The sequence below is a fragment of the Petaurus breviceps genome, unplaced genomic scaffold (genome assembly GCF_028583685.1).
Source record: "Petaurus breviceps papuanus isolate PSGF00001 unplaced genomic scaffold, PetGlider_PUasm1.0 90849, whole genome shotgun sequence".
In the NCBI taxonomy this organism is placed as follows: domain Eukaryota; kingdom Metazoa; phylum Chordata; class Mammalia; order Diprotodontia; family Petauridae; genus Petaurus; species Petaurus breviceps.
This window is the reverse complement of record NW_027187361.1, coordinates 6,030,627-6,057,800: the sequence shown is the minus strand read 5'-3', so window position 1 is coordinate 6,057,800 and position 27,174 is coordinate 6,030,627. Positions and strand designations below refer to the sequence as shown.

Here is a 27,174-nt window from a genome sequence, read left to right as displayed (position 1 = left end):
TTAAATAAGAGTATCTCTGAGCTGGTCATTCACAACCTAGAAAAAATATAAAAGTACAAATTGTAAAGATCTAAATCTCCAGCTATTCTATGTTCCTCAACCATAAATGATCTACATTTTTGTTGTTCAGTTGCTTTAGTCATGTCCAGCTCTTCATAACCCCAATTTGGGGTTTTCTTGGTAAAGATACCTAGAGCAGTTTTCCATTTCTTTCTCCAGCTCATGTTACAGATGAAAAAACTGAGGCAAACAGTGTTAAGTGACTTCCCCAGCATCACACAGCTAGTAAGTGTTCTTAGCTGGATTTGAATTCAAGTCTTCCATACTCCAGGCCCAATCTACTGTGAAATTTAGCTGACCCTGAATCGTCAGCATAATCTCATTCAAATACACCAAGGATTACCTGAGCAAGCTTGCTAGCTCTTACTCCTCCCTTAGGAGTATAACTTCATTTTAACCAGTCATGGGAAGTGACTGTTCCAGCTTAAAAATCTTTCCCCAAGCTTCTGATAGGTTAAAGTAAACAAATGTGATGCTTTCTGAAGAAAGCAAGATTCTGAAAGCAAGATTTTCCTCAGATAATCTGAAATGTATTTGAAAGAATCAACTGTTTTTCCAATTCAGGACAGATGCTTTTTCAATGTCAAAACTGTCATTTTATATCTTTAAAGGTTAGTTTATTTCTGTTCTTTCTTTGGGGGGGGGCAAGGCAATTGGGGTTAAGTGACTTGCCCCAGGTCACACAGCTAGTAAGTGTCAAGTATATGAGGTCAAATTTGAACTCAGGTCCTCCTGACTCCAGGACTGGTGCTCTATTCACTGCCCCACCTAGCTGCATCTTCTATTCTTTTTAAGGTCTAATCCTATACCTCATATTTTAAATACAAAACATTTTTAATTCACAACACTGTATCAGCATTGAATGAGAAGGGATCTCAGAGGATGTCTAGTCCACTCTACTCCTAGTCAGATGAGGTCCAGAAACTTTCCCATGTCAATCAAATAGTCTCAAGGACTCTGACTTCAGATCTGCTGCTCATTGTACTATACCAAAACTGCTCCTCTGAATTCCTGTCCTGAATTCTTCACTTGATCACTTCTCATTCCCTTTTCACTTAATAACTCCGGCTGCTTCCTGCACTTTATCGCCACCTGCACCATGAGCTGTAGACCCCAGACTTTCTTCTCTCTTCCTATTAGACTTCCTTAGGGGTTCAAGAGGTTGTAGAATCTCCTCCTTTCATTATTTCCCAAATCTGATTTTGAACATAGTATTACTGTCTTAAACTGTCCCTTTTTAAGGTAGGAGGAAATGTCTTATGAGGCACTATTTTCACTGTAATTTTCATTCTGATCCATATAATGCTCATCAATTCCAGACTTGTGATTTGAGATAGAAGTGGTCATGTATGGTATCTTGTATAAACATTTAAACAAAAATTTTAAAAATGGTCATTTTGCCCCAGCCAAGTGGCATATGTCTTTATTCCCTGGTACCAGAGAGGGTAAGGCTGATGTATTCACTTGTTCTTAGGTGTTCTGAGCAAGAGTTGGGCTAAAGCTGATTGTCTCCACTAAATCTTGTGCCAATATGGTGAGCCCTCAGAAGTAAGGGTGACACCGGGCAGCCTAAAGAAAGGCAAAATGATCCAGAGAAGAAATGGAGAGAGAGTTCATGAGTGTCCACTAGATTTCCAGCCTGAGCAAGTAAGGGAGACCCATTCTCAAAACAAAAGTTATCAATAAAACGTCTTGCTTCAAAGACTGTAGTTCATTTTGATATATGTAAATTATGCAACAAAGTAATTTTAAACTGAACATAGTAATTTTTTTAACAAATGTTTCTTGAATGAATGACTTAGTAGATTACAAAATATTTATGGCAAACCATTAACAGTACTAAAAAACTAGAGACATTCCCTCATTAACTCAGGAATAAATTGTGGTATGTGAATGCTATAGAACACTAGCAACCATAATAGAAAACAATTATAAAGAATTTGGAGAAATTTGTGAAAAGCAGTGGATGGAAGGTACAGAGAACTAGATGTGATAAGAGGGAGAAGTGCCAGACATATTAAACAGAGCATGAAATAGGAACATCTAGATAGTATAGTGGATAGGCTAGTGTAGTCCTTGGATTCGGGAAAAGCTAAGTTTAAATCCTACGTCAGACAAATCCCAAATGTGTGACTGTGAAAAAGTCACTCTCAATCAGAATCATCATCCAAAAAATGGTTATAATAATAGTAACTGCCTCAAGGATTGTTGAGAGAATTAAATGATACAAAAATGCAAAGTGATTTGTAAACTTTAAAGCCTATATAAATGTTAGCTATTCTTACTAATGAAGAAATGAAAATAACAATATGCATAGTAACTACAACAATATGAAAAAGTAGCTGATCTCAAAATAATCACAATCATCAATCTTGGTCCAAGAAAATGGAAAATAAAACCTATTTTCCTCCTCTTTATGGGGATGGGCCCTACAGATATGTTCTATGTACCATCAGTTTATTGGTTGGTATTACTTACCTCTTTTCCTTTATTACAGGGAAGACATTCAGTTATATAACTGGAAATTATTGTGACACTAAAAAACAGTATCAATAAAACCCAATTTTAACTAAAATGAAATTGAAAGTAAAATTTGAAATAAAAAAGGAAATGAAAAAATAAAACAAATTTATGAGAATGAGAAAAACTTTAGTGAGGGAACTAAGTAAGGCCAGAGTCCAGGAAAGCTGGTCTAAGACATTGACATACTGGTTTCTTCCCCTTGCCAAGGGAGGTGGAGAGGATATTGACAGGGAACAGAATGGGGAAATCCAATTCTTTTTTCTTATGACTCAATCCCATATCCAAGTGTGGTGATGACTCTCGCTATTCTTGACTGACAAAGTGAGGAGGTTGTCCTCAGGCACAGTCAAACAAGACTTAAAGCTAGGATGGGAAGTACTTCAAAGAAGGAAAACCTCAGTGAAATTCTGAAAAGCTGAGGCAGCAGCAGTGTTAAAAATGCTCTGGGGCTCTGTTGAGAGAAGATTCTAGAAGCCCACCCAGTCTTCCAACCCAATCTGCTCTCTGCTACCTAGGTCCTTCTTGGCAAATTTCATCATCCTGAGAGCCCTTTTAGGTTGATGCAGATTTGCAGGATTCCCTGCAGTGGCTATGTTTGAGTTGATCCACCAAGTTATTCTGTGGATCCCACAAGCACTGCAACACTTGCTGAGCTTCCCAGTGTTTTTCAATGTCATCCTGTGACATAGCTAACAAAGAAAGCCTCTATTTAAAGGCCTGTATAATAGGGAGCCCACTTCCTCCTAATGGAGGACATTCCATTTTCATTTTTAGGAAGTTCTTTATATATAAACTTCGATTTTTGGAGGGGAGAAGGCAGGGCAATTGGGGTTGTCACCTAAGGTCACACAGCTAGTAACTGTGAAGTATCTGAGTCTGGATTTGAACCCAGGTCCTCCTAATTCCAGGACTCTCTATTCACTGCACCACCTAACCACTCTGGAAGTTCTTTATACTAAGTTTAATTCTGCTTCTCTGCAATTACTCTTATTTCTAAGGAGTCAAGCAGATTTTGACAAATTCCTCTTTCAGAACAAGATTCCTACATTCCTGTAAAAGGGACCTGAGAGATATTCTAGCCCTATTAGTAAATGAATGGTCTGTCAAAAGTCAGTAAAAAAACAAACAAACCATTTGTTAAGTTCTGTATTTAATATGTGCTAGTCACTTAGCTAAGTGCTAGGAATACAAAGACAGGCAAAAATAGTTTCTGCCTTTAAGGAGCTCACATTCTAACAGGGAGACAAACATGCAAACAACTATGGGCAAAGAGAGATTCAGGGTAATCTCAGAGGGAAGGCACTAAGATTAAGAAGAACTAGAAAAGACTTCTTCCACTGGATTTTTGCTGAAACTTGAAGGAAGCCAAGACATAGGGGTAAAGAAAGCCTTCCAGGTATGGGAGACTGCCAATGAAAATGCACAGAATGTGCACAAATGTTGTCTACAGTATCCCTAATACAATCAATTTCTGCTTGAAGATTTACCCTCATTCCTCCCTAGGCAGCCCATTCCAATACTGGACAGCTCTAATTGTAAGGAACTTTTTCTTTCTGCTGAACCAAAGCCAGCTTCCCTCCAGCTTCCATACACTGCTCCTGGCTCTGCCCTAGGGCCCAAGGGGAACAAGCTTAATCTTTCTTCCACATGACAGCCCTCCAATTACATAACAAGAAAACCCTTCAAGTATCTGAAAATCCAGTCATGTACACCCTGAGTCTTCTGCAGGCACACATTCCTAGTTCATTGGTTTGTGCTTAATCCTCATATGGTAAAATTTCAGTCCTCTCACCATCCTTGTTACTGGCCTTGGGATATAGTCTAGCTTACCACTAAACTAAGCCTCTCTTAAAATAATGCCTCCAAATGAACACAGTGCTCTGGATGCAGTTTAAAGGTAGAAGAGATGCCATCACCTATCTCATTCTCAGCTCTATGACTAAGTTAGATGGAACTAGGGTTTGTGTCCCCTAAGTGTCTGAGGGGACACTAAAAACCCAAATATTTTCTACATAAACTTTTGTCAGCTATGAAGTGTTTTTTCATACTGTATTTTGGACACTAAGTTCTTAATAAATGCATGTTAAATAATGGATTAATTAATTGGCTCTGTGTAGCTATGAGAAATCTAACAATCAGCAAAAATTTATTGAAAACTTAATATATGCCAGATACTGTGTTAGGCACTGAGAACTCAAAGACAAAAGTGAAACAGTATTTGATCTGATTAAAACTTGACACCTAGGCCATGGAGATGATATGTGCATACCTAAGGGTGTGTGTGCACATGTATGCATACAAACATATGTATATTGTAATATGTATATGTATGTGTATGTGTGTGTATATATGTGTATATATAGAGATGGACAGACAGACATAAAATAGAAGTATCTCCAATGAAAGGTTAAAAGAGAAAGGAGGAGAAGGGGAGAGAAGGCCCAAAGAAGGAAAACAGGGTTGGGTGGAAGGAGCTGTCATCTAGAATATGGTGCATGAGCTGAGACTTATAGGAAACCAGGGATTCTGAAAGGTAGACAAGAGGAAGAAATGCATTCCAGACATGGAGGACAAGTAATACAAAGGCACAGAGAAAGGAGACAGATCGCCACACATTAGGAACAATAAAAAGGCCAGATCAGTATAACTACAGTGAATGAAGGGTAATGCTGTTTAAAAGGGCTGAGAAGGCAGGATGGGGTCAGGTTGTAAAAGGTTTTAAAGGCCAAACTGAGGAACTTCTATTTGATCTTGGAGAAAAAAGCGAGCCACTAGAATCTGTTGAGTAGGGGAGTAACCTGTCCGTATTTGAGCTTTAGGAAAATCTCTTTAGGGAACTATATGGTACCGGAGAAACAGCAGCAGGCCTGAAGTCAGGAAGACCTGAGTTAAAATCTGGCCTCAGATACTTAGAACCTGTGTGACCCTGGGTAAATCACTTAACCTTGTTCACCTCAGTTTCCTCACCTGTAAAATGAACTGGAAGGGCAGCCAGGTGGCGCAATAAATAGACCACCAGCCTTGGAGTCAGGAGGACCCAAGTTCAAATCCAACTTCAGACACCTGACACACTTACTAGCTGTGTGACCTTGGGAAAGTCACTTAACCTCAAGAGCCTTGCCTACCCCCCCAAAAAAAATGAATTGTAGAGGAAATGGCAAACCACTCCACTCTTTGCCAAGAAAGCCCCAAAATGGATCACAAAGAGTTGGACACAATGGAAACCACTGAACAAAAACAACAAAATTTCTTTGGAATCACATTTGGAACAGGGAGACCAATAAGGACACACAATAGTCAAATTAAGAGGTAAAAAGGGACATCTGGACTATGATGGTGATTTTATGAGTAGAGAGAAAAGGATAGATATGAGTTGTTATGGAAATAAAAATGACAACATTTAACACCTAATTGGAAATGTGGGTGAATTAGAATGAATTTAGAACAACAAATAAACAAGCCTTTATTAAACACTTACTGTGTTTCAGGCATTGTACCTGGTGCTTGGGATATAAATGTACAAAACAAAACATTCATTTTCTTGAGAAGGATGAAAATGAAAAGGAATGAGGACAGCTGAAAGCATGGTAGAATCCCTCACAGTAACAGTAAATTTCAGAAGAGAGTTTGGTTTATGGGAAAACAATAATGATCATTTGGATATGCCGTAATTGAGGTGGTTATGAGACAAAAAATTCAAAACACAAAAGACAACTATAGTCCTATATGGGGTCAGAGAGGGGGTCCAGGCTCAGGATAGAGATTTAGGCCAGATATACAGATCAAGGGGGATATGAGCCTAAACATGAAAATTAAACATATGTGGGCTAATAAGGAAAAAAAAAACATAGAGAGAGAAGTTGGGGCTTGTAGTATGCCATAATTAGACACGGTGTATGGATGATTATATGACAAAGAGGAGGAGGAGAACTAAGAGAGAGTAATGTCCCAAAAACCCAGGAAGGAAAGAATATCCTTAGATGGTCAACAGCATCCAGATGCTGCAGAGTTCAAGGAGGATAGAGCTAACAAAAGATAGTCAAACTGGGTAATTAAAAAGTCACTGAGAAGTAAGCAGAGCCAAGAAAATAATTTATACTGTGACTGCAACAATGTAAATGGAAAGAGTAACTCAAAAAAAATCAGAAGTCATTGCTTTAGAATTATTAAGAAGCAGCATTGCTTTAAGGAAAAGCTATAATATCCTAAACTCATCCCTTTGCAGAAGTGGCATTACACAAGTGTACATTTCATATCTTGTTAGTCTTTTTTGATATACTGATCATGAATGCTGAATTTTTCCTCTTATTTTTCTGGCTTTAAAAATCATACCTATGAAATAGGATACTTCTCTGAGAGGGGGAAGGAGAAAGATACTGGGGAAGATTATGGCAATGTAAAAAAAAAAACAGAGAGAGGATTCCGGGAAGATGGCAGAGTAGGTCAGAAAATTCCAAGCTCTCAAGATTTTTCCCCACAAAAGGGCTAAAATACCATTGTGGAGCCAACAAAATGTGGGTAGAGAGACATAAGAATAGGGGCACAAGCTGGGTCTTACTGGGAACTTGAGAAGATGTGAAAAATAATCCCAGGATGAGTTTGTCCCTGAGAAGAGTAAACACCTTCAGGCTAGACAACAAGCCACAAGTCCCTGGCTGGTTTGAGAGGTTGCCTCCACCCCAGCCACAGGAACTTTTTATCTCCCTTCCCCCATAGTGAGGGGAGTTGGGCATCTGAGACCGAGGAGATTGAGGGAACCTCTGCTGACCAGGAGCACCAGACCCAGCTATGCTGCAAAGGGCAGCAGGGGTGAGAAGGAACCAGCACACACAGGTGAGTGCAGAAGCAGCAGAACAGAAAGCCCCTGGCTGTGGGCACTTAGAGGAGGTTGGAGGTTTGGCTTTGGCTCCAGACTACAGGGAAGAACTGAAGATCTGGGGCAAGAGGCACCATTTCCCATACCCCAGGGCTAGCTAGAGATGATTACAAAATTCAAGTTACCAAGACAAAAAAAGCACAGGCAAAGGAGAAAGAATCCAACCATAGAAAGCTATCATGGGAATAGATGACCAGGGTTCATCTTGAGAGGAGGATATTGAAGTCAATAAACACCCAGTGAGTAATGTCAAATGGTCAGTTTGTCAAAAAGTATTAATAGAACATCTTTAAAAAATCTTCAAAAATCCAATGACAGAGGTGGAGGAAGAAGGAGGAGGAGGAGGAGGAAGGGGAGAAGGAGGAGGAAGAGGAAGAGGAGGAGGAGAATCCAAGAAAAGCAAGAAGGGTAATTAGAAAAGGAGATCCAGAATCTGAAGGAAGAAAACGACACCTTGAAAATTTGAACGGGGCAAAGTGAAGCCAGTGAAATGATAAGAAATCAAGAGAAGATTAAACAAAATATGAATAATGAAAAAAATGAGAGAAAGTAAAATATCTTATAAGAAAAACAACAAATAGAACAGATCAAGAAGAGAAAATATAAAAATAATTGGACTAACTGAAAGTTGTGATAAAAATAAGAATCTTCATACAATAATACAAGAAATAATTAAAGAAAATTGTCCTAAAACATTAGAACAAGGGTGGAAAGCAAAAAAATCCACTAATCACCAATTTTAAAAGATCCTGTGAGGAAAACTCATAAGAATATCATAGTCAAATTCTGAAACCCACAGCTCAAGGATAACATATTAAAAGTATCAAGAATAAACAATTTAAATATGATGGTGCCAAAATTAGAATTACATAAGACAGCACAGAGCCATTAAATGACTGCGGGTCTTGGAACACAACATATTGAAGAGTGAAAGAACTGGGGCTCCAGCCAAAAATATCATACCCTGAAAAGTTAAATTACCATCCTGAATGAAAATAATTTGGGAGAACAAGAAATAGTTACCTGTTAGATTTATGAAAAAGGGAAGAATTTATGATCAAACAAGAGATAGAAAGAATTACAAAATGCAAAATCAATAATTCTGATTACGTTAAATTGAAAAGGTTTTATATAAGCAAAGCCAATATAACCAAGATTAGGAAGGAAACAGAAAATTGGCAAAGAATTTTTACAGCCAGTGTCTCTGATAAAGGCCTCATTTCTAAAACATACAGAGAGCTGAGTCAAATTCATAAGCATACAAGACATTCCTCAACTGATAAATGGTCAAAGGACATGAAAACAAGCAGTTTTCAGAGGAAAAAATTAAACATATCTATAAACATATGAAAAAATACTCTAAATCACTATTGATCAGAGAAATGCAAATCGAAACAACTCAGGTATCACTTGTCACTTGTCAGATTGGCAAAGATGACAGAAAAGGAAATGATAAATACTGGAGAAAATATGGGAAAATTGGTACACTAATGCATTTTTGGTGGAGATGTGAACTGATCCAACCATTCTGGAGAGCAATCTGAAACTATGCCCAAAGGGCTATAAAAAATTGCATACCCTTTGACCCAGCAATACCACTTCTAGGGTTGTATACCAAAGAGATCATACAAGTGGGAAAAGGACCTGTATGTACAAAAATATTTATAGCAGCTCTTTTTGTGGTGGCAAAGCACTGGAAATCAAGGGAATGCCCATCAACTGAGGAATGGCTGAGCAAGTTGTGATATATGAATGTAATGGAATACTATTGTGCTATAAGAAATGAAAAGCAGATGGACCTCATGATAACCTGGAAAGACTTATATGAACTGATGCTGAGTGAGGGAAGCAGAGCCAGGAGAACACTGTTCACATTTACTGACATACTGTATCTGTGATGGTTGACTTTGATAGACTGGGCTCCCCTTAGCAATGCAAGGTTATAAGACAACTCCAAAGGACTCATGATGGAAAAGGTCATTCACATTCAGAGAAAGAATTACAGAGTCTAAATGCAGATTGAAGCAAACTACTTACTCTCTTTTTCGTTTTGTTTTGCTTTGATTTTTTTTCTCATTATTCATTCCATTAGTTATAATTTTTTACAACTTGACTAATATTTAATGTCAAGGTATATATAGAACCTATATCAGATTACATGCCACCATGGGGGTGGGGGGGAAAGGGGCTGGGGAGGGAAAATTTGGAACTTAAAAACTTATGGAACTGAATGATGTAAACTAATAGTAAATAATTTTTTAGAAAAGAAAAATTAAATAATATGTAAAAAAAATCCTGAACTTAATAGAAGATTTGATATACAAGAACCAAAAGAAATATAAGCCACATATCAATGACTGATTATAAGGGATTCATGAGGACAGACTGCTTAGGTTTTTATATATGTAAAATGCAAAATGTATATCGAAGATTCTTATTAAAAATTGGGTAGCTCATAAGAAAAATTAGGGTAAACCTGAGATTGATATGAATTCAAAAAGTAAAACCATTCAGGAAGCTAAAGAGAGTAATTACTTTATACAAATGAAGTCCAAGAGGAAGAATCGATACCCAGGAATTAGATGGGGAGGAGGGCTGGTAATTCTGGTAACCTACTTTCATCAGGAATGGGTTTAAGAGGAAACACTATATACATATAAAGAAGAGTATAAAGGTCTTCTAAATTTAGATGAAATAAAATGGTAGGTGCATAGGGATGGGGGGACAAGAAAGGGATATTTAGAGGGGAGGTTGAGGGAATAGGTGAAAGGGGAATAATGAAAGGTGTTTAGAATTATGAGAATGGGAGGATAGGGGAGGGACCCTTCGAGGCTCATAGACAAGTAGTAGGCGGGCAAGGTGGCGGGTAAAAGTAAAGTAGAGGAGGCGGGAGGGATGGGAAACATGAGATATGCAAAAACATAAAAACAAAGATTAGCAGTAGAATATGGTAAACTAAAATTGGGAAGCTATATGTCTATATATGTATGTATATTTATAGCTATAGAGAAACATATCTAAACTTACTGTAGCCTTCTTATTTAATGGGGGAGGGAAAAAAAGAACAAAGAAAAAAGTACACAGCAAAGAACAAAAGAAAAGCTTATAGGGAAGCAAAAAAAGACCAACAATTATCAACACAACAAGTATTATTTATTTTTGCTTCTTTGGAGGGCAATTGGGGTTAAGTGACTTGGCCAAGGTCACACGGCTAGTTTTTGTGTTACCTGTCTGAGGTCGGATTTGAATTCAGGTTCTCCTGACTCCAAGGCCGGTGCTCTATTCACTGCGCCATCTAGCTGCCCCTTCAACATGTATTATTTAACATACAGGCTTTCTTGAAATGAAAATTTATTGTTACATATTTTGAATCCTCTCATTCCGCTGTGCACACATCATACTTTTTCTTTCTTTGTATTTAAATTCAAATATTTAAGTTTATGATATATTTTTATTTCTTTTCTCTATTTTGTATTTGTATTCTAGTCCTGGAGTTTTTTAAAAGCAAAAATAAATAAATAAACCACAAAAACCTTCAATTTTTAAAATACTCTTTTAAAAATATCGTTGGTAAATTAAGTGGGAGTTGTAAACTAGTTTTATTGCAAAGAGTTAGATAGAGAGCTGGAAGGATTTACTTAAGTAATATGAGCCTCACTTTCTCATGCACAAAATAGTAATGCCTTCATAATCTTTCTTACAAGGCTGCTATGAGAAAGGTTTTGAAATACTTAAAGTCCTATACAATTATGTTATTAATAATTCCTCCCCTTTCTCTTTTCAATTAAATATTGACATTGACTAAGCAACCTGTGTTACACTCATTTAGCAATGTATATAAGAAAATCATCAAGCAATTGGTGAGTGCCTAAATATGTGCTAGGCGGTGTGCTAAAAACAACAAAGACAAAAATGAAATAGGTCTAGCCTTCAAGGAGCTCACAATCTAAGAGGGGAAAAATATGCACATATATAGGTCTAAACAAACACAAACAAAATGAATTCAAGTAATCTTTCAGCACAAAACCCTAGCAGCAGGGGAGAAGATTAAAGGAAATCAGAGATCCCAAGAGGGGATTTCCTTCTCCTTCTTTACAGGTGGAGAGGGAGTGAATTCCAGACATGAGGAAAAATCCAAGGAAGACATAGAGATCAGAGAGGTAGTATTCTGTATAAAGAACAGCAAGAATTTATCAGCTCATCTCTCCACGCAGTACTTCCCCAGTAGCCTTCTTGAACAATGGAAAAGATATCTACTATACTCCAACACTATCACAGGCACTGTGAAATGTTACCATTTGGCATCTGTGAAAACAGGAGAAGCCTTTGTTTGGCTTATCAGAAATTTTATAAGATAGAAGAGCATCATTAAATACAAAATACAATTTTATTTCATGTTACAGTATTAATTCTTCCCCCATCTCTCTTGTCCTCTATTCCTTTCTAGATCTTTCAGGGAACAGCTCCAGGTAATTTGAATAACCCAGATCAGCAGCCCTGGATGATGAAAAAGGAAAAGGAGACAGTAGGGTGCTTCCCAAAGTCTTTGTCAAACAGAAAGTACTGATGCAAGTAGGGGAAATAATGTTCTGGTAATGAAAGGATAACAGTCAATAGCAGCAAGCCACCATAAGCCTAGTAGGAGTTGGAGACAGAAAAATATTTTTAAGGTACAAGGAATGGTCCCAATAGCTTCCCAGAGGGTCTTTCCACGAGTAAGGCCTGGGGCTTTGGGAACTGGTATGTAAAGAAGGCAATAAGACTAGCAGAGACACCCACAGAAATGGTTTGTTTCTGAACTATAAAATATATCCAAAGTGTTATTCCCATATAAATCAGTTTTCAGAAAGTTTGTCCCCTGGGACAGGAAAGGTTCCATCTGTTGGAAGCAGACAGAGTAGAAGACCAGAACTGCACTGAAAACAAACCTGATGACAAAAGATGCAATAACAAAGCAATTAAGGGGAAGAGGGATTGGAGATGCCTTCAAATCAACAACAAAACCCAGGACTGCGGTGCTGGGATAATCTAAGTGGAAGAATGAGCCAGAAATGCACTTTTATAATTCTACACAGGACAATATTATAATTCAATGAGACTATACAGGTTGTTTGGAGAAAAGCTGCTCAGTGGTGGGTATTGTAACTTTATATGAGTACAGATGCAAACCCTGTTTCCACCATGAACACAAAACAGGTTTTAAACCTTGAGAACCTGCGTATCTACACGAGAAGTTAGTTACCACCCTTGAGAATGTGTCAAATAAATGAAATCTGGACAAGCCAAGAAAATGATAATTCCTACAATTTCTAGTGACAGGAGGGCACTTCTAACTGAAGGGCTACATTTACAAGTCAGAAATACTATTAAGCAATGGCCTATTATCATGGAAGGCCTGAAGTATAGCACAAAGAACAGCAACTCGTAATATTACTTTGGACTAAATATGAATTTATCCAGTTCCAAATTTGTTTCACCTAATAATCACATTCCGTCACATTTAAATAATATTTATACTCTTAGAAAGCAAAAAAAAGTCAACAAGCATTTATTTTGTACTTACTACATGCCAGGCACTGTGCTAAAAGATGGGGATACAAAAAAGGGAAAAAATGGTCCCTGTCGTCAAAAAGCTTATCTTCTATAAGAGATCCTTTGAATAAAGTAATACAAATGGATGGTGTATCAAAGAATATATGGGAAAAAAGAATACTCTGCAAATCACTACATTTTAATTTGGGCATATTAAAAGAGACAAGGTGGCATCTGTAGTTTAAACAACAAAATGTCTCTGTTCAATTCCAAACTCTGCCCCTTAATAGCATTATGACCAAATTTCTTAGCCTCTCTGAGCTTCAATTTCCTTATATGTAAAAAGATAGTACTTGAAAATAAATGTCGTCTAAGGTCAGTTCCAGCTCTAACAATCTTTAAATCTAATAGTTGTACTATTTTATATGCCAATTACAGTAATTTATACACACATACACGTATATATGTAGTTTGTTAAAGTACTATTCCTCACAGCAACCTTGTGAAGGAGACATTACTAAAGGCAAGGGAGCAATTTAATCAACATTTTAAAATGACTAATCTACTTGAAAATGTCAAAATAAGAATCTTTACATAGCATTCCTAATGGAAAGCAACCAAATTCATCAGTGCATACATACCCATGGAGAGGTCAGGTGCTGAAGATAAGGACAATTTACTCCAAACTAGGATAATGTTTCAAATAAGTCTCTCCACACAATTTCATCTTTGCAATTGGAGATTGCAGGGTTGATATAGATGTTCACAGCCATTCCAATGCTCCAAGAATTGAGGGTCAAGGGCATATACCTAGAGCATAAGATACAGGAATATTAATAAGAGTAGATAAAAATGAAAATTCCTCTGACATACCTTTGAAAATTTTAACTTAGTAGTAATTTGTAGCTTATTCTCTCTGGCATTTTTAAACAATTTCCTCCTACATATAATATTAGGAAATTTACTTTACTTATATAATGAAATATTCGTAAAAATACAAATCTCTACTTCATCCCTTGTACTAAGCCTTTCAGCTGACGTTGAATCATCTCTTATGATGATTTAAGTTAGAATATTCAGGCAGGTTTGTGAGCATGGAATGAGTCAGTTGCAACTGCATAAAAGAATAAAAATGTACTCCTTGTTCTAGGTGAACTTTTCTAATTTTTACAAAAATTTAATATTTTATATTTTCTTTCCTGATAAGTCATAAGTAAACTTAGGGTGAGATGTTTCTATTTGTAAACTAGTTTTAATTTTTTGTTCTTTTAGAGGCTTGGGAAAAGCTTAGGGGATACAGAGGGGGGATATTGAATATTTAGGATAGCCTAGGTGACAAACTGAAGGTATAGGAAGATAGTGTGTGTTTGAATCTGAAACCTGGTTGGGAAAAAAAAATACAAAACTCTGCATGCAGGTAATAATAACAGATGACAAGACATTTAAAGGTTTTAAAGGTATTTACATACATCTCCTCAGAGATTACACTCATGTCACATATGAACCTTATGAGGTGAGTATTAGGGACCAGTGGGAGATTATAAGGGAAGGGAAAAAAGCTATGATCCTCCCATTGTGAAAATTCCCTGCACAAAGGCAAGTTCACAATGCCTCTGTAATTATCTGATGAGTTTCCTGGGAGATACTGAAAAGTTAAGTAACTTGCCACCCCCAGTTTACAGAATTTGTGCATTAGAGAGGTTAAGTGATCTGCTGATGGTCACAGAGCCTTTAAGTGTCAGAAATAATATTTATATCTAGATTTCTATTGATTGCAAATGTAACACTCTTAACTGCTCATGTACACCTTGTTTTGATGAAAAAATGTGAAATGTACATATTATTAAATGTCCAAGAGTAGCTAAAATGCAGACTTGATAAGCTGCCTGCCAGTGGCCAAGTGGTAAAAATTTCTCCCTCCCTTTTCCATACTGTCAGTAAAAAAAAAATACTACCTTCTCTTTTGGCTCATTTAGGAATATTGTGAATATTTCATAATTAATTAATACTGCTAGATTACATATAAATGTTCATGGTCTTGGGACCAGAGCTATGTTGGGGTTTAAACTGGGAGTGGGAAAAGCTGACCAAATAACAATTAGAACTGACTTAAAAAGTCAAAATTTACCAGTCAAAGAATTTGTCATGCATATGTGTTAATTTGTCCACATCACCTCATTCCACACATAAAAAATGGAAAAAAATCAATATTTGTCTATACCTTTATACTTCCCCCACAGTTTATTATCCTTACAACTACCTTTACTTTTTTAACCAGAACTCCAATAAAAAGAAAAACTAAATGACAAACCGCATGTCCTAAACTTTTAATATTTATATTTAAAAACTTCAATATTTTCAAAATCAATCAATGTTGAAAGAAACAATCCATTTTTTTCTACCTCCTCGAACTCTGCAATGGTAAAATCTGATAAACACTGATATAGAACACTAACTATATGGGCAGTTACTTGGCAAGGCTTAGTACAACCTGCTTTCAGGAAGATTTATACTTATATTTGCAGATAAAAAAGAAATAAGCATTTCTTTTGACACCATAATTTTGCTATATCAGATTTTTCTCACAACATTCATATTAGAATAATAATCTAAATGATTTTCTACATTATTCCCCCCCCTTTTTTTGAATTTTAGTTGTACATCTTATCAGGATTATTCAGTTTCTAGTCTAAAAGTTCTAGTAACATTAAGAATAATCTAATTATTTAATTGTTGTGATAAGTGTCAAGAAAACAAAACTGAATAAAAGAATTCCTGAGAGAATTTTTTTTTAATTCAGAGAATGAAGAAGTCCTGAAGAAAGAGAAAAGAGGAACAATCAGGGAGAGCGGAGGCAAATACTAATGAAAAACATATTAAAATAGTATCATTTCCCTAAGTCAATCCACACTTCCACCCAGATGACAAGAAATTAGTTTCTCAACAGGCACTATAAGGTTCGTGGGTTTTTTGTACAATTACTTGTCAACAAATAAAGAAGCATACAAAGCCATACATCTAGCAAACGGTGAGAGATAAACAAAGCTGTTTAGTAGTTTTATAAATGAAAAGAAATACTTTAAAAAATAAAACTGTAAAATATGAAATTTTTCTACAATTGACTACCTTCCAATTCCTTGGTAAGATCAGATGAGATATACCCTATATAAAAATCTTTTGCATAAATAAAATCAATGCATCCAGAATAAGAAGAGAAGACATGAATTGAGGGGAAAATATTTTCATCAAATATCTCTTATAAATAATAAATGACTGTTATCTAGTGTTTTAAATTTGATTATACCTACTTCAGAGTATGATGAGGTAGAGAAATAGTATAGTGTTGTTTATAAGACCCACTAATCAAATCAACATATGCTTAAGCACACAGTGGTTGCTACTGTAACAGTGATATAAAGCACAGTCAAAAGAAGGAGAGATTTCCTTTTGATGGTGGTCTTTCAGATGCTCCTGTTTGCCGATGACATTTCCATCAATCCCCAGAATATTTCAGAACCTTCTAGAAGAGACCAATAATCATTGAAAGTGGATTAGCTTGTCTATCCAAAAGTAAAAGATTATGTAGATGAAGAAAGGCTAAAGCCAAGATTTAGATTTCAGCATGCATTTGGATGGACACCCTTTAAAGCTTATCCAAAGGTATGCATATCTGGAAGCCACAGCTAGACAATGATATGTCTATATATATGAAAAACATGAAATATATGAAACCAGAGTTGAAACGGAAAGCAAGTTGGATTGCTTTCAGCAAATCAGAATGTACATTTCCCAAGCTTCCCATGAAAGCAAAACCCCTTATTTTTCAATACTATCATTTCATAAATATTGTTGTAGGACAGAGAGATGTGAATTACCACTGATTCCAAAGATTATAAGAGAAATTAAGATGAGCAAGCATGTCTGAGCATATATTAGTTTATCTATAATGTCATTAAGTGCTGTTAAATGTCCAAAAAAATAACCAATTTAATCACTATTTCCAAATGTTAGAGGCAGACAGTTTTGTGAGAAATGAACTTCATTGTCGATGGAGAATATCATTATTGTAGGGTATGCTGCTAAATATTTTAAACCTGGTTTTCCTTAAAGAAATGTACACACAAGACACCCTTAAATTGAATCTGCATTAGGAACATTTTCTCCATTACTTTTCTTAAAACTAGACAACCAAGAAAACATTAAATAAAGTCCTTATTTGTTGTGTTTGTCAATATCTGAAGTTTAAAGCTTATATTGAAAATTTAAGAATCAGTTCTGATGACCCAGGTTAACCCAGCTCCAGCATACCCCTACAACATCTGTCATAGGTGACTGCTTTCTTAAGTCATTTTTGCTTAACTGTGGCTGGCTAGAGTTTTCCACTAGTGCTATCATGATTTTGGGGGCAACAACAAAGGCCTCCAGCACACTAGATTGACCCTAGTGACAAGAGTGGACAAAGGTCACATAGAATATATTGCAATTGGTATTATTAAAACTCCCTAATATATGAGATAACAAATCTTTTTTTTTAATATGTTAATATGCTTTAAACCTCAGGAACTTCAGTGCAAAAGAAATCATGGGGTTGTTGTCCAGTCATCAAGTGATGTCCAACTCTTTGTGACCTGGAAGGCCATGGTAGACCAATTCTATCCATGTGATTTTCTTGGCAAAGATACTGGAATGGTTTTGTCATTTCCTTCTCTAGTAGATTAATGCAAAGAGATTTAAGTCACTTGTCCAGGGTCACACAGCTAATAAAGTCTTTGAGACCAGATATGAAATCAGGTTTTCCTGACTCTAGCCCCAGCACTCTATCCACTAAGCCATCTACCTGCCCCAAGACTATGAAAAACATGTTGGGAAATTGTTCAAAAGTTAAAGAAGTCAAAGGTTTATAAAATATATAAAAGCCTCAAGCTTTTCTAATAGGGATACTTTTTTCAACAAGAGACATGAGAAATAGTACAAGCACCAAATATTAGGCAGAGGTAGCTGGTGGCACAGTGGATAGAGCTCCAGGCCTGGAGTCTGGAAGTTCTGAGCTCAAATCTAGCCCTGGACACTCACTAGCTGCATGATGCTAGACAAGTCACTTAACTTTCTGTTTGTTTCAGTTTCCTCAAATGCAAAATGTGGATAATAATAGCACCTACACATCAGAGTTCTTGTGAGGATCATATGATTTAAATTATAAAATTTGTAAAAAGCACTTAGCACAATTCTGACACACAGTAGGCACTATATAAATTCCATATTCCTTTTCCCTCTAATGTCAGAAAAATATCATTGATTATATCTTAACAGGCCAGAAAATAAGGACAAAAGATGGAAATAGCCACACAGTTTTAAAACCATAGCCATAAAGTTCAAAACTTTAACCAAACTACTGATATTCTAAAACTCTAAATATCATTATCTAATTACCAATGAGTATAAAAACAAAAGAATGAACTGAATTGTATCAATCTGGATATTTATGCTGTAACTGAAAATAGAAGAAATAGAACAATAGATTTAGCTAAAAAGAAGGATGGTTCACAGGTTTTCCTTGGAGAAGCTTATAAAGAATTTGGTAGATGGTTTCATGTTGTTCCCAAAGGCAATAAGAAACATAATTCCACAGGACATTTGGTCATATTATATTACACTGCTAACCACAAACAGAACTGCTGCTTATATACCATTCTTCCAGAGGATGAAGCATAAATAATATTTGAAGGACACAATAATATGATTCAAATAAATATGGTTCAAATTAAATCAAAATATACTTTCATCCTTGCTGATTTCCATGCAAAGATGAGAATGAGAAGGAAAGTAAATTGGATGATATAGTCCAGAAATAAAGGCGAAAGACCAAAGACTTGTTGATTACCTGGAATCCTCCTGCCTATACATCATGAATGCTTTCTTTGAGAAAAAAGTTGGTAAGTGCTGGACATGAAAAGCAGCCAATAACACCACAAGGATTATATTTTAAGAGACAGTAAATGACTCATATATTAGAGTCATTCCTGAATTAATTATGCATAAAGTCAGACTGTACTTTTTAGAGTAAAGATCAAGTTAGTACAAAGATAAGAGAAAAAATGGGAAAAAGATGAGGTATGAAATTAAAATATCATCCTAACCTACTTACAGTTACTGATGATAGAAAGTAGTATATGGATAAAAGAAGAGAAAGTAGGTACACGTTTGTACATAGATATTTGCATTCTCATTAGAATATAAGACATTATAGGGGCAGATAGTTGACATAGTGGATGGATTCCCAGGCCTGGATTCAAGGCCTGAGTTAAATTTAGAAGCCTCAGAAGCCTTTCAAGCTGTGTGACCATGGAGACTTAACCTCTCTCTGCCTCATTTTTCTCAACTGTAAAATGGATATAAAAATAGCAACTCTCAGAGTTGCTGTCAAATGAGATAATACTTCTAAAGGACTTATCACAGTGCTCTAGCGTAATGCATGCATTATATTAATGCTTATTAGCCCTGCCTTCATCCTCCCCACCACACCTTGACTTGAGGAACCACTTTTTGGCCTTTACTGACAGACCTACAGAGTGATTAGTGATAAGTTTAATAATAATTGGGCCAATCTTTTCATCACCAAAAGCACTGTGATCCAGCATGAAATGTTGACAGTTATCCTTTCCTAAACGAGTTGGTCAGAGAAGCAAAATGTCATAGTGGATAAAGTGCTGGCCTTGGAAACAGTTAAGTCCTGAATTTAAGTCCTGATACTGAAACATGCTCTGTGTGACCTTTGGACAAATCACTTCACCTTCCAGTGCTTATAACAACTCTCTGAGATTAGAAATTACAGAGGCTTCTTGAAGAAAGAACTGTTATTGGGGTTTTGTCCTTTGAACTGGTAACACTCAGCACAGTGTCTGGCATACAGGAAGCACTTAATAAATGCTGAATAAATGTCTGATCACACTGAACATTTCAGTCCCTGAAGAGTTAAAAATGAATATCATTTTTAAGGCAATGGAGTGGTGAATGGTGTGTTTGATCAGATTGTAATGCTTAAGAAACAATAGAAATAGATTAAGAGGCCAAAGAAATTTACAACCGGTTCTTTAGACAAGGTATGGGATTTTAAATGACAGCCTATGTGTTCTACTGGTTACATACTATGCCAAGAGAAATCAAGGAAGACACAGGTGAATCCAATTTGGACAAGACAACAAGGAGATAATGTATGCAACCTCCATTATTGAAAAGAAAATCTGCATTGATAAGATCATAGATCATAGACCTACTTGTAAATCAATTGTCATAATAAGGAAACCTAAAGAACCTAGAAACTACCTTGGACAATCAATACCTATCAAGCTGGAAGATATGGCAGTCCAAAACAATGTCTCTTAAGAATATAAGTTCACCTGTAAAATCTTACATGGGAGAATGTAGAATATTATAAGTAAAATTGCTACTTAAATTAGCAAGAAAGCAAAAAAGAGAAAAATAACCCATAAAAGTTGGATGGAAATTCAATGAAGTCAGATAACCTCAAAGAAATTTAAGAATGAAAGAACAAAATGAAAAAAAAATGACAAAACAATGGAAAAATATATAAACATTTTTATAATTCTTCTCAGTCAACAACTAACAAACACAGTCCCCTCTATTCTGCAAAAGAACACAGAAATTTCAATAACAAAGCAAAATAGGAAAACCTGAACTGGATATAACAATTTTGAGGGCATTGAGGGGTTTCTTTTCAAGATATCAAACGTTTCAAATAAACCAAATACCTTATTATTAAGGGAAAAGGAAACAAAATATTTTAATAACTATTGATTAAGATACCTAATTCTAATCTCTGAGAAATATTTATGAAAATAATCTACACATAATTGATCAAAGGATGTGAATAGACAGTTTTCAGAAGAAAAACATCAAAGCTATCAACAGGCACATAAAAATGTTCGAAATCATTATTGATTAGAGAAATACAAATGAAAACAACTCTGAGGTACCACCTCTCACCTATTAGATTGGTTAACATGACAGAAAAGGAAAATGATAAATTCTAGAGGGGGTGTGGAAAAATGGGTATACTAATGCAGTGTTAGTGGAGCTGTGAACTGGTCCAACCACTATCGAGAACAATTTGGAACTATGGCCAAAGGGTATAAAACAGTGTATATCCTTTGACCTAGAAATACCACTACAAGGTCTGTTTCCCAAAGAGATTTTTTTAAAAGGAGGGAAAAATTATATGTAGAAAAAATATTTATAGCAGTTATTTTTATTGTGGCAAAGAACTAGAAATTGAGGCAATACACATTAATTAGGCAATGGTTAAACCAACTGTGGTAAATGATTATGATGGATATTATTATGCTGTAAGAAATGACAAGCAGGATGGTTTCAGGAAAACCTGAGAAAATTTGTATGAACTGATGCAAAGTCAAGTGAACAGAATCAGAACATTGTACACATTAACATGAATACTGCAACAATGATCAACTGTGAAAGACTTAGCTACTTTGATCAATACAAAGATCAAAGACATAATGAAAATTCCAACGGACTTAGGATGAAAATGCTATCTACCACCAGAGAGAGAACTGATAAACTCTGATTGCAGATCGAAGCATACTTCTTTCACTTTATGTTTCTTGTTTTTTCTAATTTTTTTGCAACATGGCTAATATGAAAAAAAAACACTTAAAATACTGTCTACATTAAAAACTTGGCACTAATTTTTTTTCTTAAAAAGCTACACAAACTTTAGGGGCAATCTTGGCAAAGAAATGAAAACAGAAGAAGGCAACTTTCATAATATTGAAAGACATTCTATAACCAACATTTATAAAATCAAACAACTGATTGGAAAGTACAGAGAAAACAAGATCTCACAGTGTTTGTTTTTCACTGCAAAACAGCATCTGATATGGTCGATAAAAATGCTAACATTGAGGCTCCCTTTCAACAAAGTCTGCCCCATGCATATATCAAAATAATACAAGATTCTTTCAATACTGTGTTTTGAAATGATGTTGTGTTGTTTTCATAAAAGCCTAGAAAATACATACATATTCACATATACCATAAATATGATATACATGTGCATGTATGTACATAACAAATATATGTATATATACATGTGTTTTTATGTGTGTGTATATATATAAACATTTATCTTGGAAAGATACTGGCAGATGGACAATTAACTGAGTCTAGATTTAGACAAGAAGAAGATAGTGAGCTGGAATAGCTCTGGGAAATTGAACAGCATTTTAAATGACCTCAATCTTCTTGAAACAAAAGCTCATATATTAAACATATTTTCTGGTGTTGCTTCATGGCTAGAAATCATAGAATACCACCATCTGTGAGATTTTAAAGTTACATTCCACTCATACAGCAATATAAAGAAGCAAAAAGTGGGCAGGGACTGAGTGCAAAATATTAGCAATAATGAATTCTACAGGAGTCAGAAAAGTCATTCCAAAAAGGTATATATATATGACCAGAAAAAGTAATAAGCTAGACATGTAGTAACATGGACAGCACAAGTATTCCACCGATATACATACAATGTCAAGAAATAAAGAGGAAATCTTTGGCACCCTGAGTTGAAGCCCTATGGAATATTTATGAAAAAGCAAAGATAAGACTTATATCGCATAAAAAGTCACAGATGGGTAATTATGTGCACTGATGGAAGTAGTATCCTCAATGATGAAATCAAAGTTCAATCAAAATAACAAAGTAAGTCAACATCTGTAATAAAACTATTTCATTTGAGCCAAAAAACCTCCAACCAACCAAACAACAACCATGAGTTAGGACTGACAAGTACATTATTTCTATTTTGCATACATGAAAATAGAAAAGTTAGATGCCTTGCTCACAATCTAACAGATAATATGTGGCAGAGATGATCTTTTATACAGATCTTCATGATCTAAAGTGCAGTACTCACACCATTATAATCACACTTTCCCTCAAGTCTAACTTTAAAAATATCTGATATAAAATCTATAGTGAATTGACATAAAACTTTCTATAAGCTATTGCCCAAACAGCATAGCCAAAGTACATAAACAATTTTTAAAAGAAGAAATAAAAACTATCGACAATCACATGAAAAAAATGTTAAAAATCACTAATAAGCAGAGAATAGAAAAGTCAGATAACTACAATCTATCACCTATAAATTGTTTTTTTTTAAATGAGGTGGAAAAATATAAAAGCTAAAAGTATCTATATGAAAACTGATACAATAATTGGCAGCTAGAAGAGCTATAAACTTGTCTAACTTCCACAAAATAATTTGGAAGTATTTGAGAGATGTTGATTAAAATGTTTATAGTCATTGATCTAGAATTCCTGCATTTAAATCGAAAGATATGACAGATAAAAAGATAAAAAAGGCCCTACATGTGCCAAAATATTTATAGTAGTGCTTTTTATAATAGCAAATACTGTAATCCAAGTATGTGCTTAACATTTGGGAAATGGTTGAATATTATTTTAATTGATAGATTTTGTTTTGACACTTCAGTCACTCCTTAACAAACAATGACTCTCAATATGTACTCCCACTAACAAAAGTTAAATGAGTGATATAGTGCTATCATTAATATAGTGATAGTGACTGACAGCACCTATAACTTTCCACACTTTGTAGTTTACATTTCTTAACAAAAATTATCAGAGATTCAGAGTTGGAAGATCCATTTACTCTAAATGCCTCATTTTACCTCAAATGCCTCATTTAAGTGAGGAAGGAAATAGGTACCCAGAAAGGTTAAGTTGTCCAAGGTCATACAAGCAGAAGTGTCAGAAGAAGAATTTGAACCCCTTTCCTTTGACTTGAAAGTATGTGCTTTTTCTGTTATATCACACCATGCCTCTATAGGCTTAACCAGAATTTCTAATGAAATAAGGGAAAATGATACATTGAGATTTTCTGTATAAGAATTTGATAAATATTGTTTCTTTTGAGAAACTAAAGCTATATACAACATTATATAATACTGAGGAATGTGGCCATGTGATTATTGATCCTGCAATTTCTAACAATTATAACCATTTCAAAATGAGAATTGCTTGGGTTGTTAGTTAAAGAGCTCCCCATCATTCCTGATATACAAGCATTGATCACACAGTCACACTCTTAAGATACTGCTGGATGCTATTGCTGCTGCTGTTTGTCCTTTGTTCTGGAAGAGGACCATGAAATCCAGGTGATGCCATGATATGCAAATGAACTGGATTTAAGTGAGGAAGGGCTGTGCAAAGTCACCAGTCAAGATTTTTTCTCTAAGCAGGGGGTTGTAGTGAATGCCTTCTGAAGTTCCATACAACTCTGTGACTCAATTATATTACTTTAAGTTTCAGAGTCATAAAATTTCAGACCTTAAAAGTATATATGATACAAACCTTAAGATGAAACTCTATAAAAACTGTATATTCTGTCTACACTCTGCAAAATGACCAGATAGAAGTGAAAAATTTATCAAATCACTGAAGCGTTTTAGCTCTGCTATGCCAAGTATCAAAGTAATTGAAAATATGGCTAATTTCACTGAATTTTCCACTTTTAATCTAAATACCTTATTTTACAAAGACATTATTTTAGAAAATAGAAAAAAATTACAATAGAGGATTGGGGGAAGGGTAGGGGTGACATTCCTTTACTTGACAGCTTTGAATACAAAAGAAAGCCTACTTGAGGAGAAGTGGGGGTAAAAGAATTAAGCTTTAAATTCCCAAAAACACAACAAAAAAAGTTTAAAAAATAAGTATTTTTAAGCCTGTCTTATGGTGTGGCAGATGGCTCCTAGAAGAAAACAGGGCATTTTGCTACTTAATTAACATCTAAATGGAAATTACTGGTTTTGCATATATATCACTTTTATTGTAGAAAAAATGTAGATTTACTATAGAAATTCCTAATCCAGCTCAGAGCAAATAAGCTATTATGAAAGCATTTGTACTCAATATTACAGTGCATCCTTTGGGGTTAATGAGATTAATTCAAAAGGCTCCAAAGGTTAATATAACACATCTTCAAAACTCCTTTTTCCCTGTCAATTCAGCTCTGTGTTCGGCCTTGGAATATTAAAATTCTTGTCTTAGTTTAGAAACCTAAAGAAATGTAAAATAGCTTTTAATGAATCAAAGTAACTTTGCAGCTAAAAGACATTAACAGTATTTTTTTAACAAGACAAATTCAATTTGCTGTTCAAAACAAGTTTAACAGGTCTGCTGCTGTTAATAACAGTAAGGACAAGTGATACTTCTCACCAATTTGCTCAGATCTGGGAAACTGTAAATCAAATATCTTCCATCAAAAGTTCAGATGCTATCTTTCCATCTATGAGTCTTTCATCTGTATGGAGATTTTGTTCCACATGAGATCAACTTTGCTATTCAGTGAGCTCTGTAAGACTTTTTTATTCAATGGCTATCATTTATATCAATCTCAGCTTCCTTTATTTTAGATTGTCTTGACCTAACCTTAACTGAAATCTCTTAAATTCATGAAGAAGATTCTTACTATTGAAGAATAGATTTCAGAAAAGAAGATGTACTGAAGTCAGTCTTTTTCCAGTCACAATCCCAACAATCCTTTTCGTTCATGTCCAACCAGGCCAATAAACTCGTGATATACTTGCAGAAGAACTGAGAGAAGAGCTGTATTTTAAGATAATGAAATATCCCTTATCCAATAAACAGTTGTCTGAGAATAGTTCATTTTACTAAAGAATGATAGTGCATTCCTGAAAATTTAACTGCTAAATCACATTTTGGTATATATATTCACATTATTAAAGTTATAGGGAATCCACTATAGGGAGGGATATTTGTAAATCTTCCTTTTGCAAATCTGTTGGTAACACAAATAATCCCAATTCATTCTTTGTAAACATGCATTATTTAAGTGTATATTCACAAAACCTAAGTAAAAATGATACTCATTTTTTAAAAATTTAATAGAACTGTAAGTTCACACCAAATGAAAATACTTCCTCTACCAGAGCTGATGTGAACTGCTCTGCAACCTTTAGTCTTAAGATATTTGCCTATTTAAAATGTAAAAAAGTAAAAAGAAAAATACCGTACTGAAAATATGCCCAAAGATATAAATTTGAATGTGTATAACCTTTAAAATCTTACTACCCATTGCTATCCACATCCCACAAGCTTTCCACATTCTCCAGTGTGTTGCTGTTACTACTGTCGTTTTTTGTTGTTTGTTATTTTTTTATTATTTTGAAGAATCAGTGGGCAGTAGGGGACCTGGAGTTAGTAACGCCTTGGTTCAAATAGTACCTCAGATATTTATGAGTTGAGTGACTCTGTACAAGTCATTTAACATTTATGGACCTTAGTTTTCCCATTTGCAAAGTGAGAAAGTTAGACTCAGTGGCCTGTAAGGTCCCTTTCAACTCTAAATCTATTATCCTAAAATTATATATAATATTTAAATGAAGTTGCTGCAATAAACTTTTACTTAACTGTTTCCCTTTGTTACAAGAGAAATCTTACAAAGTGGGAGTGACCTGGAGATATTTGTAATTAAAAGAAAATAGTAATAATTTTTTAAAAAGAAAAAAATTGTAATTTATGACCCTAGGACATGATGCTTTCAATAAACTTATGTTACTCCCTGCCACAATTTTTTTTTAAAACAATGTTGTTCCAGGGAGAAGGTTACATGTCTCTAAACTTAAAGCACTGCAATCTTCTAAAAATCAGAACTAAAGGACACTGGAAAGGTAAGGTGTAGGAGAGTGCAACATATGTCAGTGATAGGTTGTATGTAGGAAGTAGCATAAGTCCTCATCAAGAAAATCCTGGGAGGCAGCAAGAGGCAGAGGAAGGAGCACTGGATTTGGACTCACTGGTTCTAGCTTCAGATTTCCGTTGTCATTTACTAACTGTGTAACCTTACAACTTAATCTTTTTGTATCACAGGTTACTTATGTGTAGAAGGAGGGAATTGGACTAGAGCAAGGTGGTAAACCTGCAACCTCCAGGCCACATGTGGCTGTGTAGGTCCTCAAGTGTGGTGGCCCTTTGACTGAATCCAAACTTCAAAGAACAAATGCCCTTAATAAAAGGATTTGTTCTGTAAAACTTGTACTTAGTCAAAAGGCTACCCCCAAGGACCTAGCCTCAAGGGCGTGGGTTCCCCCGCCTGGACT

At 35.3% G+C, this 27,174-nt stretch overlaps 1 protein-coding gene across 3 annotated transcripts in view; it reads right to left on the bottom strand.

Moving 5' to 3' along the window:
- The window catches only part of NLGN4X (neuroligin 4 X-linked), a 482,117-nt gene that overhangs the window by 427,486 nt on the left and 27,457 nt on the right, over positions 1–27,174 (bottom strand). For all 3 annotated transcript variants that reach the window (XM_069072830.1, XM_069072832.1, XM_069072831.1), the window contains exon 2: positions 13,633–13,801. The gene's annotated coding sequence lies outside the window, so the exon portion shown is untranslated. The remainder of the gene's footprint in view (positions 1–13,632; positions 13,802–27,174) is intronic.